Source organism: Triturus cristatus, chromosome 7 (genome assembly GCF_964204655.1).
Source record: "Triturus cristatus chromosome 7, aTriCri1.1, whole genome shotgun sequence".
Classification (NCBI taxonomy): domain Eukaryota; kingdom Metazoa; phylum Chordata; class Amphibia; order Caudata; family Salamandridae; genus Triturus; species Triturus cristatus.
The window spans coordinates 1,233,783,602-1,233,800,146 of record NC_140590.1 but is presented as its reverse complement, the minus strand read 5'-3'; the positions used below and the strand labels follow the sequence as shown (position 1 = coordinate 1,233,800,146).

The window sequence follows — 16,545 nt, the reverse complement described above, 5'->3', positions numbered from 1 at the left end:
AAGTTTTGTAAACTGATGAAGTGAAATTGTTGTTGAATTATTTAGTTGAATAATGAATTAATGATGCTGTACCTGTTGCTAATATTTCTACTTAAACATTGGTGGTTGTTGTATCTATGTATGTATATGGTATTTCTGTAGCTCAAACCTTGCCAAAAGGCAGTGACGCACTGTCCATGGTTAAAGACAAGCATAAAGTCAAAAAGTAAGAGGAGAGCCTTCTGTCATGTTTCTTTTCTTCTTTACACTTCTTAGTTTGTAGCCTGATGATGTCCTGAGATTGTGAGCTTGTCTGCAAGATAAGTGAGAGTGTTGGTTGTGACAGGTCGGTAAATGATGCAGCTGGTTTTGAAGATGGTGGGGGCTGGCAAGGGGACCCAATGGAGTCCCATCAGGAAGGGTATGTTGTGATGAGACATGCTGTAGTGTGTAGGATGCCCATAAGGTGTGCTAGTCTGGACTGTGGGAGGCCAGGGAAAAGGAAATTATGACTATCCAGAATTGAGAGTACAAGGTCTTGAACTGCAGTTCTAATGTCACTTTCAGTAAGAAACAGTTTGACTTTCTTTAGAAGGGAGAGCTGTTACCAGGCTGTCTTTGTTTTTTGTGTGTTCCTTGAAGGTGAGGTTGATGTCCGGGGTGAATCCAAGTGACTTGGCATTCAGTGAATGTTGGGGTTCTAAACTGTCAAGGTTCATGTCATTGAGGCAGGTTTGTAGTGAATCTTATTTATTGTTCTTGGCAAATTACAGGTTTTCTGTCTTGGCGGGTTTGAGCTTCATCTGTGCACTGGACATTCAGGTCTGGATAATGTGCAAGCAGTGTTTGAAGCATTGGGGCCCAAATTTACAAACACTTTGCGATGGGTTTTTGTTATGATAACTTTTGAACCCTCCTGAGGCACAGCCGGGAGTAGCAAGGAAAACTGAGCATAACTTTGTTTTACAAACTGTAAAATTTCACTTAGCTTTTAAAATCCCTCACCTTCCCTGTCACATCTCTGCAGTGTGCAGGTACCCTTTCCTGCTGAAAAACGAGCACTGGTAAGGGTAAAATCACCGTTTTCCCGCCATCTTCATTCCCCTCTCCCTGACTGGGACACGCCCACCTTGAGGCCACGCCCCCCTCTTCAAAGTTATAAATGACGCACTGACTACTAGCACTTTAGATAACTTTTGAACCCTCCCGAGGCACAGCCGGGAGTAGCAAGGAAAACTGAGCATAACTTTGTTTTACAAACTGTACAATTTCACTTAGCTTTTAAAATCACTCACCTTCCCTGTCACATCTCTGCAGTGTGCAGGTACCCTTTCCTGCTGAAAAACGAGCACTGGTAAGGGTAAAATCGCAGTTTTCCCGCCAACTTCATTCCCCTCTCCCTGACTGGGACACGCCCACCTTGAGGCCACGTCTCTCGCACTGCTCCCTCCCTACAAATATGTGCATGTTACGGAAGCGCAGCGGGCGCGACGAATGCGCGCCGAAGGCGCGCATAAGGCAAGCTCGTCTGTGCTCGTCCGTGCTGAGACCGGGCCAGGGGCCAGAACCTCTGATCAACCCCCGCGACAGGCTCCCCACATCTACCCCAAATCCACATTGATGGCACTGCGCACGCCTAACACCGACTGCGCTCAATATAATCCACACCTATGGTCAGATACCACAAAATTTACATGTCCCCACTGTAACGTGAAGCTACAGATAATGAATGAAAAAATCAAAACGTATGCCGTCACTGCATCTATGTCTCCCGACATCACCGCTGCACTAATCAATGCACGATCTCTTGTCAAGCACCGGCAAGAAATACACGATCTTATTATCAACAACAATCTTGATTGTCTCTTTCTCGCGGAGACATGGACGGATGGAGCATCCGATCCTGACATGGCAGTTGCGACCCCCCCAGCCTATAACGCCTATCGCCTAGATAGAGTGGGGCAGCGCGGAGGAGGACTAGCCATCATCGCCCACGACCACATAATGGTCAGAATATCTCACATTCACTCCACCTCCTGCGAAGCCCTTCTTTTCGATCTTAAACTCACCCCATCGTTTCATTTTAAAGGCATCCTACTATATCGACCACCAGGCTCTCGCACCAACTTTCTAGCAAATCTGGGTGCAATACTAGAAGCTCCAGCGCTGGAAGACTCATTTACATTATTGGGCGACTTGAACTTCCATCTTGAGAATGCATCTGACAAAGATACCCAGTCCTTGAAATCAGACATGCACACCATGAGTCTTCGGCAACTGGTAACCACCCCCACCCATAAAGCCGGTCACACGTTAGACGGCATTTTTACTAATATGCAAGGCGTTAATATAATAGATACCTTACCAATGCCATGGACCGACCACTTCGCCATCTTTATAAAAATATCAGTCACATTAAATAGACTCAGACCCCACTCTGTACCGAAACCACAAACCATCAAAGTTTGGAAGGACATCGATCACGCTGAGCTAACGAGCCTACTTGAAAAAACTCGTCCTGACTCAACATTCGATCCAAACTTGGCCACACGACAATTTCAGGAGTGGATAGGTACCGCCACCCACTCCTTAGCCCCAACTAAAAAACTCTCTAGAAACAGAGCAACGCCATCAGCCCCATGGTTTACAGAGGAGCTCCGTATTAAGAGGCAATTCTGTAGAAACAGGGAGAGTCATTGGTGCAGATCCTACAGCGCTGAAAGCAAGACCAGCTATAAGGAAGCACTCGGACAATACAAAGCTCTTATTGTCGAGACAATTTTTTTTTATTTCACTGAACAAATCAATTCTGCTAAAAACTCAAGTAAAAAACTTTTTGAGATAACTAAGGTCTTAGCGGGAAACGCACCGGACCTGAATCCCCCACAATCCCAAGTCTTTTATGATTCTCTGGCTGATTTCTTTTTCACAAAGGTAAATGATATATATCAAGCATTCTCCACAAAAACAGTAATGAGCCCCCCCATATCTAACAACGGGACCAACAATATCGAACTCTCTCAGTTTTTAGACCTTGGAGAAACACAAATCAAGGAAACAACGGCCACAATCAAATCAGGCTCAGCATTAGATCCTTGTCCTCTAAAAGTCATTCGTCCGATCATGGACTATCTCTCCCCTGACATTGTATCAATCTGTAACACAATGTTCAGAACTGGGATATACCCAGACTCCCTCAAAAATACCTTGGTCAAACCCCTACTTAAGAAAGTTAATCTGGACAAGGACCAACTAAAAAACTACCGCCCCATAGCCAGTCTCCCCTTTTTAGCAAAGGTAGTGGAAAAGGCTATGAACTCACAACTCTCAGAGTTCATAGAAAAACATCAACTACTGGACAACACCCAATTTGGTTTCCGCAAGTTCCACGGAACCGAAACTGCCTTAATAAAAGCTACAGAGGACATAAGAGTGATCCGGGACCAGGGAGGTACAGCAATACTCGTACTGCTCGATCTGTCGGCAGCCTTCGACACGGTCGACCACAAGATCCTGGTCGACCGTGCCGAAAAACTGGGCATCCGCCACATGGCTAGAAATCTGCTCTCCTCCTTCTTGGCAGGTAGATCACAGGTGGTCACACTGGGTCCCTTCCAATCGCACAAGCTGTCACTACCGTGTGGGGTTCCCCAAGGCTCATCCCTTAGTCCGACACTATTCAATATCTACGTGTCGGACCTGGCCTCTGTCATCAAGGCCTATGGGATGAGCCTTACTTCGTACGCAGATGACACCCAGCTTGTGTTAGCCATTAACGGGAATGGAGACAAGGTAGCTGAAAACTTCCAAGAGGGCATGCGGGCGATCGGTGAGTGGATGGCCTCTAACTGTCTAAAGTTAAATGCCGAAAAAACGGAGGTCGTCATATTTGGACATCTCTCCCCAGGATGGTCAAACACCTAGTGGCCCCCTACACACGGAACACCACCTACACCAGCCATCACCGTCAGAAATCTGGGGGTGATTTTTGACGATAAATTAAATGTTATGGCACACTCAAATAAAATAGCAGCAACAGCCCATTACAAACTTAGGCTGATCAAGAAAATCATGCAGTTTTTACCAACCTCAGCAGGTAAGACGCTGATAAGCGCCCTCGTGCTGTCATCTCTTGACTACTGTAACGGCTTATTCATCAACGCCCAAGCAAGAGTGACCAACAAAATGCAGACCATCCAGAATGCTGCAGCCCGCCTCCTGTCTGGAATCCCTAAGTTCTCACCAATCTCTGAGACTATAAGGGACTTACATTGGCTCAAGATTCGAAACAGGATCAAGTTTAAAGCGCTGTGCGTACTCTATAAAGCATTGCACAACTGTGGTCCACATTTCCTGAAATCCCATCTCAGACACCAGTCCTCCATAAGATCGCTCCGATCTAATAACCTTAAAATCCTTCAAATACCACGAACAAAAACAGTTAACTGGGGCGATAGACGCTTCCTTGTGGCAGCTCCCAGGTTATGGAACTCCCTGCCAGCATCCATCAAAGACAGCCCATCCCTGATGCATTTCCGTAGAAAGATAAAGACCTGGCTGTTTGATCAAGAATAGTTACCGGCTCAACCTCGGGAATACATTCAAAGTTTCTAGCGCCGAGACGCCTACGGGCAATTGTATGCGCTGTATAAATCTCAAAAATAAATAAATAAATAAATGTATTAACCGCAAACCTGATGCAAAGTGTGGCGGTAGTATTTGCAATCTAACTAATATTGCAATGTGCATTGGACTGTAACCAAAAGTAATGCCAGGCTGCACAGTATGCTGCCTCGAGCTTTGTGCCAAGGAGGTGTTTCATTGTTGGCACCTGGGCGTTACAATGCAACCACCTATGAGTTTTGATACAAATCAATATCTGCAAAAAATTGTAGACAGGAATTTGCACCAAAATTGTTTTCATCCTGGAGGCATGCATAAGGAGGAGATTATCCTTGTTTTTTCCTCTTTGCATAAGGGCTACTTTTTACAGCACACATACAAAGTGGGAAATGCCTTAATGCATAGTTTTTGTACTGAAAGTGATGCGTTCCTGAACAAAATGTCTGCGAATCATAGTTCAGAAACCTATAGTACAAGGATGTCTGCATTGGTGCATAGTAGCCCAAAAAGCGCCAGCACAGGGAGAGAGCAGAACAGCGCCATATCTTAGTAGATATCTTAGTAGATATGGCACTGTTCTGCTTTCTCCCGTTTATGTAGCACAACAATTATACTTGCTGTGCCGCGTTTCATGATTTTTTTGTAAATCTTGGCCTGGATGTTTGAAGCAGAGGAGACTTTCAAGTAAAGATGTGGTAAATCTCGATGCTGTCATCTGTGAGTAGAGCACTAAGTGGCCTCATGTAAAGTTTGAAGATAATAGGAGACATTAAGGAGCCATGGGGGGGGAACTCCACATATAATAAGGATCTTTTGTGATATGCAGTGCCCTTATGAGCAAACTGGTGTCGGTTGGAAAACAGGAGGAAAGCTTGTGACCGGCATGATGGTGAGAACAAGGTCCATATCTGTGAAAAGGCCTCAGCACCTGGCATTAACAGCCAGGCTTACTGATGAGACATTTAATCTACGTATCCTACCCAAATTACAATTCCTGATAAGCAGAAAGGGTTTTGTGATTTATTTTGAAAAGGTATGTGTACAAAATTATTTACCTCTCTCTCTTTAGAAAGGCAGAAATAACTACTATTTACTAAAGACTGGCAATTCGGGTGAAGTAGGGTGAGTATATTAATGGTAATCATGAAAGTTTTGTGCTCGTGCAAGATAGCAATGTTTATTTTATCCTATTAAAAATGAGATGTCAAAATAAGACAATAACATTACACAGATGGGTTCCTTGAATGAGGAAACTGTGCTTTATATCATTAAAACACTACCTGAATAGAAAAATCTTGAGAATATATTCCAAACGAAGGGAGCAATTTGTTCCTTGGAAAAAAGAAAAAAATGAATTCAGTCAACCACACTAAAGCATTTATCTAGAGCAAGCCACTACTATAAATCACTATAAAATCTCTACATATGGAAAGGATAGATCTAGAGAGCTTTTTCACACTAGTGCAAGATTGTGCCTTCTGACTCCTCTTGGTCCTTTGGCATTGTTCTGTCAGCTTCAAACCCCTTTCAAGCTACCTAAATGTTAGATTTAAGATTGTCTGGACCTTAAAGCTGTGATGGTATAAAGAGGGAAAGACTTCAGCCCTAATTAGCAGTTTGAAGAACTTCTAGTAGACCTCTTCTATTCAGAGTCACTGCATTAAATATTGTCAACTCAACTTGATAATGTTGAACATTTCACAAAGTCTTATCAGGATCTGAATTAATAATTAGATAATATATGGAACAAGAATAGAGAGTCCTTTTAATAGTATTTCCCAAAAACCCATATTGACTTTCCCAGGCTACCACATCTCAAACTTTACCTCCTGTCTCAATGAACCTCCAGAAAACACAAAACCTTCCCTATGTGCCTCAAATGGTTTCTGGAAATACAAGATTGCTGATGACGTTTACAATATCTACCTTAGTGGTTCTTAACCTGTGGTCGGTCTGCCACTCCAACTCGGTGGGTCCCCGATAGTTTAGAAAATGAAACAATAAGATTAATAAAGTATATATAACGAAAACAAAAATCGAAAATTTTAAAACGTTCTGTCAATGAAAAAGAATTTGAAATTGGAGGCTAAAAATTAAGTTGGTCTTTTCAGTTTGAGTCATTGGGGTAGTGCAAGTACAGTAAACAGAATATTGTATAGTCGGTGGGTGCCCTTATTGAAGTGCCAACAAAAAGAGAGTGTGCAGTAGGAGCAAAAAAGACAAGGTGATATGCTAGCGTTTAGTATATCCCTGCATCTTCAAGAATTAAAAAACAAATTCAGAAAATCTCCAACCTTCCCGTTAAAAATGTACATTTTTCTATATTTGTGAATTAAAATAAATATTTCAATATTTGTTTATTTGTATCATGTACACTTGTTTCTGTATTTTCGTGTATTGTTTTGAGGTTCAAATAGTAGAAGTTGCTTAGACTGGTGGTCCCTGGCTTCCAATAATGACTTAGTGGGGGCCTCTGGATTCCAGTAAAGAGTCATTGAATGTCCACAGAAGTCAAAAGGTTAAGAACTGCTGATGAACTTGTTATGCAGTTGCATGACAGTAAGTAAATGGTGGTTGGTAATTATGAGATAATTAGCTTTTAAAAACGAAATGTAACCAAAATTTTAAAAAATCCATACACTTCAATAATTTTAAACATGACAAAATAGATTGTCCCACTGGACAAAAGTGTCAGTGTCCGAGAGTAGGTTGAATCTTTGTCATGAATGATCATAATATACAATTAAACACTGTGGATGGGAAGAGGATAATGGGAAAGCAATAGAGAGGAAAAAAATTCTAGGCCCAGATGGCATTGATTCTAGAGGTTTGAGCCACTTGGTAACTGGTGATTAACAGGTAAGTTTAGGCTTTTGTATGGAAATCCATTACTCCTAGAACAACATACATTCAATATGTAGCTGTTTAAAGGAGAGGAATTAAACAGTGCTACTGTTATAGCAAGCACAAAATAATTTCGCTTACCAGTCCTCTTGACAAGGACGCAGTAATAATCTCTAAGGAAGACCATGAACCAATACTTAGAATTGTGTAGGTGGGGCCTAACCACCTGCGCATTGTACACCAACACCAGTCTTTAACTGACGCAGTGAATCACACTCAGCTAGGTGGTACGTTCAAAACCGAGTGCAGTCTTTTGCCCCTTTATTTATAGCCTCTGGCCGCACCCAGCCAGCACCATGTCACCAGCAGTTACCTCTCCAATTTTGCCTAAGCTCAGCACTCTCGTGCACACTCCTTGAGATACCATTTGGATGTACTCCTATGTTGTCTCTGCTTCCCCTTCAACCTCTGCCATCGCTTGTTCAGGATGGTGTGAGAGGAAATCCACCAGGTTTTTCGACCCTGCTGATAGACCACCTCAAACTGGCATTGCTGTAGTTAAATGGCCCACTGTCCAATGCAAGGTGGTGGATGAGGAGCCGTGCCTCAGAATACTGGTACCAGGTGTTGGTGGTCAGGAATCACCCTGAAGGACCTACTGCAAAGGTATAAACAAAAATGTCCACAAGCCCATTTAATGGCAAGTGCTTCTCTTTCTATTTGAGCATATTTTGCTTCTGTCGGGGTGAGGTCTCTGCTTGCAAATGCCATAAGCGTCGATCTCCGAAACGACACTTCCTGAGTGAGCACCACCCCAAAACCTATTGGACTTGCATCAACCAGTAGTTCAGTTTGTTTCTTTGGGTCGAAGTATGCCATTCTTGTCTTGCCCTGGAGAGTTGTTTTCATTTTCTGGAATGCCTCTTCCTCTCTCTGGCCCCACATCCAGCGAGTGTCCACCTTTGTCAGGGCTCTCATTGGTCCTTTGTCAGGGCTCTCATTGGTTCTGTAATGGTGACCAGGTTGGGGATGAACCTGCTACAATAGGTGGCCATTCCCAAGAAACTGCTTACTTCTAAGGCATTGCATGGTGCCGGAGCCTGCTTGATGGCCTGTGATTTCCTGGAGTTAACTCGCACCCATTCTTCGGTGAATACATACCTAAAGAATTCTATGATAGTTTGGAAGAACAAGCACTTTGCCCGATGAAGGGTGGTACCATGTTCCTAGAGGTGCTTCAGAGTGGCCTGCAGGCACTTGTGGTGTTATTCTGCGGTAGTGGAATCAATCAGAAGGTCCTCACTTACATTCATGATGCCTTGTAATCCAGACAGTGTCTCCCTTATAGCATTTTGGAAGATTTCTGCAGGTGAAGAGATGCCAAAACTGAGTAGCTTGTACCTGCGCAATCCCAAATGTGTACAAAAGGTTGTTATATAGTTACTGTCTTCTGCAATCTAAAGTTGGAGCCAACCCCTGTTGAGCTCTAATTTTGAGAACCACCTGGTCCCCTTCAGTTCAGCAACGATGCCTTCTATTGTGGGAATAATGTTACTCTTCCTCTTAATTTCTGTGTTTGGAAGGCACAAGTCAATGCATAATCACACCTTACTGGGTTGTTTTGGCTTCTCTGCTATAACCATGGGGGATACCCAGGGCATTGGCCCTGATACCATCTCAATCACTCCCAGATTTTCGAGCTTTTCCATCTCCATTTCATCCTGCAGCCTCTGATGAAATGGCACATGTTGATGCCGTAAGGCTACCTGGCTTTACAGATTTGTCAGTGTGTAAGCTGATGGGTGGAGCTCGCTTGCATCCTAAACCTTGGAAGAGTTCTGGGAATTGGATTAGTAGCTCGTCAATTTGGCAGGATTGCCTGTTCCTGGCAACCAACACCAGACCTAAGTCTTTTGCGGTATAACTCCCCAACAGTGTTTCTTCCTCTTTATCCTTTTTCCATCACATGGAATGCTGCCAGGAGCACTTGACCATTCGAGCGTTCCTGTACTCCCCTAAGTCCTTTCAGGGGCAAAGGAATCTAACCACCATAGGTGTATATCTTGCTGCGGGACGGGTCTTGGATGGGCCTCAGATGACTGTATCAGTATTGCTATATACCCATCACATTCATGACACCCGTACCTATGAGGGCTTTGACCTCTGATTCTGGGTCCCGCAATCTCAACCACATATGTGGGTTGTGGCCTTCTGTGTCTCCTCAGATCTCCTGTAAATGAAATAATGAATACCTCTTCTTTGCCATCCGACAGAGACAGATCTTGTCGATATCCAACCTATTGGGAGTGTTTGGAAATGCTTTGATGCCCCTGGTCATTCAGCGACAGCTGTTGCACTGTTTTAGTCAGTATCTTCTGCGGGCTCCTCTTCCCAGTGGCCCGCAGTGACACACCTTTGCGAATTGGTTGATTTTACCACAGCTTGAGCATGTGCACCCCTGTGCTGGTCAGTTCTCCAGTGGATGTTCCTCCCGGGCACAGTATCTGCATTGTGTCCCAAACTGCAATGATGCAAGCACCTTGAGCCTGTTTACTTTTCCTTTTGTATACACAGCATCAGTGCATTCCGTCTTCACACTAGAGGCCTTCGTTTGGTTTGTTTGAGTTATTGCTAGGTCCATTTCCGTCACCCCTGGTGGCAACAGGTTAAATGAGTGGGCCATGATGATGATGACATCCAGGCTGATGTTTGGTTGTCTCAAGATCAGACCCCTGAGAGTCTTGTTCCTGCAGCCCCAGATAATTTGTACTCATATTTCCTTCGGCTGGTCATCTGCTGTGCTGTGCTGGCAAGCTCACTGCGGCAGGCATAGAACGTGTCAATGGACTCCCCTCTGTGCTGGCGGACTTGACGGAGTTTGAATCTCTTGAAGTCTGGATTCAGTTGCGGGCAAGATGAGCATTGAATGCTCTCACTGCCCCATCATAGTCATCCGCTGTGCCATTGTGGGAAGGTGTTCAAACAACTTATAGATGTGTTTGCCTGCATGGTGTAGCAAAAGGGAACACTTGACAGGTCCATCCGTCCCTTGGGTGGCAAGTTAACTAAATAGTTAGAGCCCACTTACTAGTACGTGTGAGGTGGTGCATTAGCCTTGTCTGCCACTTATTCTTCCTTTCTGTGCAACCTTGTATGTGTCTTCACTGCTATGGCTGTCACTTGACTATCTCACCCCTTATTTATATTTATTTTTGTGTCTTATTTTTTTTGTTTTTTTTCTTTTCAGCTGTTGAATAGGCAATTCAGGGCCTCAATTAAAATGTCTCCCCTTTTTTATGTTTTCAAAAAGATTTTCTTACATTCATTGACATTGAACTGCTCTCAAGCAAAAGTCCTACTGTGCTGGTGTTTAGGTGTATAATTGGACATCTCACACTCCCCTGGAAGCAGAAAAACATTTTCTGACAGTGTGCTGCTTGTAGACAATGTACACAAGCCTCCCTAGCCCTGGGGAAAACTTACCACCGCAGCTGGCACATGGTCTTCACTTGCGGTGCTCTGCTCCTTTCAGCACTTCAGGCTTAGCGGGGCTCATATGGCGTCCTACCACCGGCGCTGGCAAGCGGTTTGGAGATCCTCACTGCCAGGTCCAAGCGATGAGGCAGCATGCACACTTGGGAGCGTGTGCCGAACCAAGCAGGTTGGGCGGCCCCATAAACACATGCACCCAATACTGCATGGACAGTTCCCCACAGTCACAGGTGGCTACACTACTAGACAGCTTGCGGCCGAGCAGGGAGGCAAAAGAGAGTAAAACCAAGGGGAATGCTCCTAAACTGCTCATACACCCTCGCCACCAGTGTGCAGGTGGGGCCTAACTACCTGTGCGCCATACACCAACACCAGGCACTCGCTGACACAGTGCATCACACTTAGCTAGGTGGTATGGGCAAAGGCCTTGTGCAGTTATTCACCCCTTTATTTATAGCCTCTGGTTGCATCTGGCCAGAGGATATGCAGCCAGAGGCTACTGAGAGCAGAGACGCAGCTGCAGCACTGCCTAGAGGACTTAGCATAAGGAATTACTGACGGGACCAGAGGCCCAGCTCCAGCACTGCCTAGAGGGCTTAGAATGACGAATTACTGAAAGAGCAAAGACCTAGCAAGCAGCACTGCCTCGAGGGCTTAGAATGAGGAATTACCATTGGGACCAGAGAAGCAGCTGCAACACCGTCTAGAGGACATGGAATGAGGAATTACTGGCGGGGCCAGAGTAGCAGGTAGCAGCCCATATTAAAGGACTTAGAATGAGGAATTACTAATGGGACCAGAGAAGCAGCTAGCAGTACTGCCAAAATGACTTAGAATGACGAATTACCGCGAGTGCGAGAGACGCAGCTAGCAGCACTGTCTAGAGGATTTAAAATGAGAAATGACTACTGGAACCAGAGAAGCAGCTGCAGTACTGTCTAAAGGACTAAGACTAAGGAATTGCCACTGGGAACGGAGAAGCAGCTCACAGCATTATCTAGAGGACTAAGAATGAGGATTTACCACTGGGAACAGAGATGCCGTGAGCAGCACTGTCTAGAGGACTTAGAATGAGGAATTACCACTGTGACCAGAAACACAGCTGCAGCACTGCCTAGAGGACTTAAAATGTAAAATGAGGAATTACTGAGTGGACCAGAGAAGCAGCTAGCAGCACTGCCTAGAGGAGTTAGAACAAGGAATTACCACTGGGACCAAAGAAGCAGCTCCAGCACTCCCTAGAGGACTTAGAATGAGGAATTACTGGCAGGACCAAAGAAGTAGCTAGCAGCACTGCCTCGAGGACTTAGAATGAGAAATTACCACTGAGACCAGAGAAGTGGCTGCAGCACTGTTGAGAGGACAAAGAATGAGGAATTACCACTGTGACTAGAGACACAGCAGCAGCACTGCCCCTAGAGGACTTAAAATGAGGTAATACTGACTGGACCAGAGAAGCAGCTAACAGCACTGCCTAGAGGACTAAGAACGAGGAATCACCACTGGGACCAGAGAAGCAGCTGCAGCACTGTCTAGAGGATTAGAAGGCAGCTAGCAGCAGTGTCTAGAGGATTAGGAATGAGGAATTGCCACTGGGAACAGAGACACAGCTGCAGCACTGCCTAGGAGACTTAAAATGTGGGAATTACCTACTGGACCAGAGAAGCACCTGCAGCAATGTCTAGAGGACTTTGAATTCGGAAATACCCTTAAGACCATCGAAGCAGCTATAAGCACTGTCTAGAGACCTAAGAATGAGGAATTACTACTGGGAACGGAGACACAGCTGCAGTACTGGCTACAGGACTTAAATTGTGGGAATTACCAACAGAACCAGAGAAGCAGTTGTACCACTGTGTGACAGACTTAGAATGAGGAATTACCAATGAGACCAAAGAAGCAGCTAGTAGCACTGTCTAGAGGACTTAGATGAGGAATTACTGATGGGGAAGAATAGCAACACTGTCTTGAAGACTTTGAATGAGGAATTAACAAGATCAGAGTAGCGGCTAGCAGCACTGTCTGAAAGAGTTAGATTGAGGAATTGCCAGCAGGACCAGACTACCAGCTAGCAGCAGTGTCTAGAGGACTTAGAATGAGGAACTACCACCGGGACTAGAGAACAAACTAGCAGCATTGCCTGGAGGACTTAGAATGTCGAATTACTGACAGAACCAACTAAGCAGCTAGCAGCACTACCTAGAGGACTGAGAATGAGGAATTGCCACTGGGACCAGAGAAGCAGCTGTACCACTGTCTAGAGGACTTAGAATGAGGAGTTACCACTGGGACCAAAAAAGCAGCTGCAGCACTGACTGGAGGACATAGAATAAAAAAGTACTGATGGGACCAGAGACACAGCTCCAGCACTGCCGAGAGGGACCAGAGTAGCAGCTAGCAGCACTGCCTAGAGTAGTTAGAATGAGGAATTGCCACAGGGACCAGAGACGCAGCTAGCAGCACTTCCTAAAGGACTTAGAATGAGGAATTACCACTGGGAACGGAGAGACAGCTGCAGAACTGCCTAGGAGACTTAAAATATGGGAATTACCTATGAGACCAGAGAAGCAGCTGCAGCAATGTCTAGAGGACTTAGAATTAGGAATTACCCATGAGACCATCGAAGCAGCTAGCAGCACTGTCTAGAGACCTAAGAATGATGAATTACTACTGGGAACAGAGACACAGCTGCAGTACTGGCTACAGGGCTTAAATTGTGGGAATTACCAACAGAACCAGAGAAGCAGTTGTAGCACTGTGTAGAGGACTTAGTATGAGGAATTACCAATGAGACCAGAGAAACAGCTAGCAGCGCTGTCTAGAGGACTTAGACGAGGATTTACTGATGGGGGAGAGTAACAATACTATTTGAAGACTTTGAATGAGAAATCAACAACAAGACCAGAGTAGCAGATAGCAGCACTGTCCGAAAAACTTAGAATGAGGAATTACCAACAGGATCAGAGTAGAATCTAGCAGCAGTGTCTAGAGGACTTAGAATGAGGAACTACCACTGGAACCAGAGAACAAGCTAACAGCACTGCCTGGAGGACTTAAAATGTGGAATTACTGACAGAACCAGTTAAGAAGCTAGCAGCACTGCCTAGAGGACTGAGAATAAGGTGAATGAGGAATTGGCCCTGGGGCCAGAGATGCAGCTGCAGCACTGTATAGAGGACTTATAAGGAGGAGTTACCACTGGGACCAAAAAAGCAGCTGCAGCACTGACTGGAGGACTTAGAATAAGGAATTACTGATAAGACCAGAGGCACAGCTCCAGCACTGCAAAAAGGCACCAAAGTAGCAGCTAGCAGCACTCCCTAGAGTAGTTAGAATGAGGAATTACCACTGGGACCAGAGAAGCTGCTGTAGCACTGTCTAGAGAACACGGAATGATGAATTAACCCTGTGACCAGAGACTCAGCTGCACTGCAAAAGTGTATAAAGGTAAGTTTGCAATAGGCTACTTACTCAGTGCTCAATGCTGAGCTCAATGGCTGGGTGAATGGAGAAGCCATAGACTCAAATGGTGTCACCGCTCTCTGTAGACTCAGACACTTCAGACCGGAATAACCCAAAAATTAGATGGGGCACAGTGGCGGAAAAAGTCTATGAATATGCAACCGCTGTGGTCAATTTGTTGTGGATGGTAGAATAAACCCATAGAAATGACTTGGCAGTAATGTACCTGGCCACATGAAAATAACAGAAGGTTGTAAGTAAAGTCGGCTGAGCATGAAAGGACGGGGAGGATCATATATGCCCTAAGATGATTGTGAACGGGAAAAAAGAGTATAGTACATGGTTTGGTGTAGTAAACAAAATAGTAAATCAATAGAGAAGGGGGCCATTTGCTAGTACCTGACGGCAGAGGGACACTGCTGTATTATACTAAAGGAGTTGGGGGGGATGCTGTGATCAAAAGTAGGGGCTTATTTACAAGAAAGTGGCTTAGGGCTGCACTGCAAGGCTCCTTGCGGTGCTGCCCTATGCTAATTCGAAAGGGCAGGAACGCGCCGTATTTACAAGATACACAGGCCGATTCTCAGAATCAACCAGTTTGCGAATGGAAAAACGCCATTTTGGATGTATCATCCCAGAAGGCATTCACAAAATAGGGAATTCCCAAAATTGTGACTCCCTATTTTGCGAATGCATTTAAGGAATCACAATTTGCAATTCCTTAAATGAAACGCATGAAGCCAAAAAGATTTGTGACCTGCCTTTAAGGAATCGCAAATTACCACCAACATCACATTGGTGATAATATGTGATTTCCATGAAAAATTCACTTTTTTACATTTTTCAAAGTGCCATGTGGCGTACATACATGCCATTAGGGCATGTATGTGTGCCACATGTGCACACTTACCTTTTACGGGGTGCAAAATTGTGGCCTTTTGGCCCCCCATTCAACCTTGAAATTGCATTCGCAATTTGCGAGTACTTGGTACTCGCAAATTGCGAATGCCTTCCCATTCCTTCCTATGTGCCTAAAGGCCCAGAGGAATGAATGGGAAGGTATTCCTTAATAGTTCATCGCAATTTGCGATTCGCTATTAAGGAATATGTAGGATTCGCAATACATTGCATTTTGCTTTTCTTAAATAGCAAATCAGTAAAATTTGCTATTTAAGCATCGCAAATACAAGTCTTGATACATCTGGCCCACAGTGTATTCCTGTCTTTTCAGCCAGTGCCAGCGTACAATTAGCTGCCATGCGCCAATGCAAGCCAAAGCAAGCCCTCTTGTACCATGGTGCAAGAGTATCTGGTTTTTTGTGACGATTATTTTTGTGCAGGAAGATGCACCTTCCTGCACAGAAACAATCACAAGAGGCAAGGAAGAGAAAAAAACGAGGAGAAATGTAAACATTTCCCCTTTTTACACCTGCTCTAGGGAGGCACAAGGTTTTGGCGCTGCCCCAGGTTTACGTGATATTGTAAATCTGGGGGTTGTCAAATTCCATGGTTGTTTAATGGGAACACCCACAGCAACACCCATGGAACGCCTCTTTCACTCAGAGTACAGCAAGGCACCTACTTGTGCTGCTTTGCCTTACTCCATATCTACGAGGCTATAAAAAGCAACTAAAAGTGGTTTTTCAGGGCCTCACATATATGGGTCTGCACACTGCACCGCTGGAGCTCTGGTGGCAGAAATGTGCCGCAAGGGGCTTGTAAATTAGCCCCTAAGTTTATGAATGGCGAAGCAACCCTCACCTGTGATAGACCCACTCTGAGAAAGTGAAGGAGAAGTTCATTTAGCTAGGGCTACAGGAACTTCACACTTTGTTAAGGAGGTTGTTGTAAACTTTCTTTATAGAAGTATAGGGTGGAAGGAGTTAGGAATAGGTCTTATGTTTGGGAATTATAGCCAGTTACGGTGCAGTAGTAATGGAGCAACAGGAAAATAGCTCATAGGTTTCTGATGTGGCATGTAAACAGTCCGAGGGATAAGATTATAAGATTGACAGTCAGGCAATTGGCCAGGAGGCCAGATAAATTGCATCTCCTGGTGTCCCATTTACTTGGCAATGAACAGCAATATATTGAACATGGGGTCTTATTTACAAGCCCCTTGCGCCGTCGGTACGTCACTTTTTC

The 16,545-nt window shown here is 44.7% G+C and overlaps 1 protein-coding gene across 1 annotated transcript in view; it reads left to right on the top strand.

Annotated features, from left to right (window-relative positions):
• Nucleotides 1–16,545, top strand: part of LOC146811701 (polyserase-2-like) — a 1,284,631-nt gene that overhangs the window by 1,152,946 nt on the left and 115,140 nt on the right. The gene's annotated exons all lie outside the window — the stretch shown is intronic.